The sequence below is a fragment of the Prunus dulcis genome, unplaced genomic scaffold, assembly GCF_902201215.1.
Source record: "Prunus dulcis unplaced genomic scaffold, ALMONDv2, whole genome shotgun sequence".
NCBI lineage: Eukaryota > Viridiplantae > Streptophyta > Magnoliopsida > Rosales > Rosaceae > Prunus > Prunus dulcis.
The window spans coordinates 1-4,204 of NW_023010142.1; positions in this window are offsets into that span (position 1 = coordinate 1).

The following is a 4,204-nucleotide window of genomic DNA, read 5'->3' on the forward strand; positions in this document are numbered from 1 at the left end:
ACAATATTTGCTAACCAATCGGCATAGATGGCTGGCCTGATGAATCCTGCCTTGAGCAGCCTTTCTATCTCTTCTTTGACCTTTAGTTCTGTGTCCATAGACATTCTTCTTCTGGCCTGTTTAACTGGAAGGTAGCCATCTTTGATTGGCAGTTTGTGCTCTACTAACTGTCTGTCTAGTCCTGGCATCTCGTGATAATGCCAGGCAAAACAATCTCTGAACTCCTGTAAAAGTGCCATGAGTTCAGACTTGAGTGGTTCTTTTAAAAGTGTGCTGATGAAAGTAGGCCTTGGATCTTCTTCTGTCCCTAAGTTTATTTCTTGTAGAGGATCCTCCACTTCTGGCAGGGAGTCATCCAATGCTGCTGGTGCAAAATCTAATACTTCCTCCTGTAAAACTTCCTCTTCTTGTTCCTTTGTACTTTCGTGGGTGAATTCTGCCATATTGGTGGCTGGATTCTGTATGAAAAACTTCCTTTCTTCCCAGTATATCAACAATCTTTTTGTGATGGATCGGATTGTTGCAGCTCGATCCTTGTCCCGTTGATTGGGACTAATCATCAGAGTTCTTAGCGTAGAAAGGTCTATTCCAGTCCTCCAGAGAATTGGCTAGACCTTCTTCAATGAGCCTTTAGGCCGTGACACCATGGGGGCGGCCGTTCTGGTTGACTCCAAAGAAAGTGAAAGGACCGAGGTCGTCATGATAATACCTCGCTTCAAGACACATGGCAGAGGGTAGGAATGGCCGTGGATCGGCCTCTACAATCTCCATGTGGCCTTCTTCATTCCATAGTGCTAACTGCTGGTGGAGGGTGGAAGGAATACAAAGGCTCTGGTGAATCCAATCCCTGCCAAGTAGTGCATTGTAAGTGGTGGAAGTAGTGTCTATCACAAAGAATGCTATTTTCAATTCTTTGCTTCCGACTATGACATCCACGTCTAAGATGCCATGAATTTTTGTGATGCCCCCAGCGAAGTTGGTGACGGTCAGACGTGTTGGAATCAAATCCTTCTCTGTTCTGCCCATCTTGATCAGCATTCTGTGGGGCAATAGATTAATGGCTGCACCTCCATCTATCATGATCTTGGAAATAGGCATACCTCCGAGGTTTGCCGTTATAAACAAAGGCCTGAGGTGATTTGCCATTTCTCAAGTTGGTCTGGAGAAACAAAGTTGCTCCGCAGCTGGGTTATTGGCTGTTCCGCCTATTCTGGGGTTGTCCGCTTGTCGTTCTGGTGGCTCCTTTGTTTCTATCAATCTGCATTCAAAGCTTTCCTGAGAGAAAACATCTCCTTCCAAAGCACTTTCTTGTCCCTCGGCGGCCCTGAATTTTTCTGGTAGGATGAATACCATGTTAATTCCCAGATCACCCTGCAGCAGGTCCTCCAACTCTGCGCCAAAAGCTTCTGTTTCTGCATCCAATTCTTCCTCAAATTCCATCAGTTCTTCCCCGTATCCTTCCGTCCAGTCATCCTGTTCTACAGTTCCGAGGGGTTCATTCCGATCATCTGCAGATGTTCCGTAGTCCAGTTGTTCTTCTTCATATTCCTCCGTGTAGTCGTCTTCTCCTTATGGCGGGGTAGACTCGGATTTCTCTAGTGCCTGTATGATGTTGGGATGACTGCCGGGCGACGAGGCTGGATGGATAAGAGATCTGGCTGAAGGTTCTGTTTTTCGTAGTTCCCTTGACTGACAAGCTTCCTGTTCTGTCTGGGGAAGTGCTTCAAGATTTTTTCCTTTCCTGGCAGAATTGGTCTCTGGATGTACCTGCGTATTATTCTGGCTCTTAAGATATGTGCAATATTGCCTTTGGATTCTTCTTTTCTGAGTTCTGGTTAACTCCAGAGTTGGTCTACCGCTTTTCCCTACAGAGTACCACCTGCCCTCTATGATCGTTCCCAAGGGCTTTTCATTTCCGGGTGTCTTGATTGGTATTTCCTTCCTGGGCTGCTCTGTCCTCCTTTCGCTGCATTGTGTAGGCCTAAGACAATTCTTCTGTCTTGTTTTGTTCCGGGATGAGGTCCCAATCCTATCGAAGACACTAGGTGTGGGTTGATTTTGTCTGTCTAGAACCACTTCTAGCTCTGTTTCACATTTGCACCTGCTGTAGAGCACTACCCCAGCCGATATGGTGGCTCTTGGTCTCTGACTGGTTTCCCTTATGATTCTTCTGCTTCTGCTGCAACCGGCATCTGTCATTGGCTGAGTTTCCCTCTGTTCTGGCCAATTCAAGTTGACCATATTGACTTGTGGTTGAGGGAAAGGATCTGTCGTGACCGATGGAGGTTTTTCTGCCAGTTTCAACCTTCCTGCCGTTATCCCTTCTTGTATCACGTCCTGAAAACAACACAACTATTGGTAGAATGGTTCCAAGAGTTGTGCCACCTGCAGTACTGTCTGCCCTTGAGTTCTTCCGGCTTGGGCATTCTGTGGGGCGTTTCTATTGCCTTCTGTAGCAGCATTTCATCGAACAAAGCATCAACCTTGGTTAAATCAAAAGAGTAAACCTTGTTTTGCATTGGCTTGTTGGGAACGAATCCTCCTGTGAATGGTGGGGGCTTTTGGTCTTTAGGTGGCTTTGTAAGGGCTTTGCAACTAATGGGATGTTTTAGTTTTGCCATTTCTGCCACTGAAACCTCTCTCTCTTCTGATTCTTCTGTATCTTCCTGTGATTCCACCCCAATCAGGTGGACTGAAGAAGAAGGGGTTTTGTAATAAGTACCTTTGGAGGAGTTCCTTCTTTGCTGTTCTTCCCTGAGTAACTCCTCATATTTGGATGCTTTATCAGCCAGTTCTGCCAGGTCCCCGAACAACATTCCGTCGAACCTCTTCCTGAGAGAGATTTTGAGGGCAGCTTGGGCCATCTGGATGAAATGTCTTTCTTCCATGGGGATCCGGCACTTCATTTTGAGCTTCCTGAACCTGGTTATGAAATCTTGAGCCGGTTCATCTTCGCTTTGCTTGAGGGCAGCTAGATCACTGATGGTGACTTCTGGCTGGATCCTGTAATAATAGTCATGGAAGACGTTTTCCATCTGTTCCCAAGTTTGCACAGAATTAGCTGGCAGGCTGGTATACCAGGTGAAAGCCTGTCCAGAGAGAGAATTGCCGAAAAGTCTTAATTTCAACAGAGGGTTGTTCTCTATAGCTATGCATTGGACGGAGAACCTGCCTATATGTTCAACTGAGGAAGCATGGGGATCCTCTCCGTTGAACAAGGTGAAGTTTGGTACTTTGAAACCTGGAGGCAACGGTATTTGATCGATGTAGGCTGGGTATGGTTTTCTGTAAGTAGGCCTTTCCCCTCTCCTAGCCTCGGGTTCCATGATTTCTCTGATCATTCTTTGCAATGCCCCTATGTCATTCAAAGCATTGACGGGGGGAAGATTTTGTCCCTGTTCTGGCTGGACGTAATCGATCCTGGGCTCCGCTCTGTATGGTCTGGGTGGAGGTTCCTCTCTGTGCCCTTCCTGCTCTTCGATGTCTAGGTGATTTCTCCAGTTTGCCCCCAGCCTATTCCTGTCATGATTAGCAAAAAGGTTATTTCCCCCTCTGCCTCTTCTCCCTCTTGCGGGTGGAGGGAATGGATTAGGGTCCATCCTTCTGGGTCTATATGGCAATACAGCTGGTGGTTCTGGCTGAAATGCCAAAGGTTGATCATGCTGGGCCACCAAGGGTGGAATGGGCTGAGGTTCTGGCTGGTTCTGCTGAACTAGTGCAAGGTCATCTGGTCGGGCTGGGGCTTCGTGCTCTTGATTAGGAAGGACTTCTTCCCTTGGACCAGCCTGGATTTCTCTGTGATCTGGTAATCCAGCGACCTGTGCAACTAGGGGATTTTCCTGGTATGGCCATGCTAGTCCTGGCGGAGGACCGTAAGGGAGATCTAACTGCTGGACTACAGCATCAGGGTTTGGGATTCTGGCCATGGCGGTTTCTCGGTCTTTCCGGAACTGCCTGTTAACCTGCCACTGCATCATTGCTGTCATATTATTGAGAGTGTCTTGGTTCCTTTGCACCGTGACTTCTTGTCGGAGTATTGACTCCTGTATTTGATTCATCTTTCTGGAGCTAGTCCTAGAACGTCTACTTCCTGTACTGCCGCGAGCTGATTGTCTAGCATCGCTTTCTTCTGACTCGGGCCCTTCCCTGCGAGCCATTTGGTTTGTCTCCATATCTGGTGTGGATTCTGGCTAGAGCTTCCTGT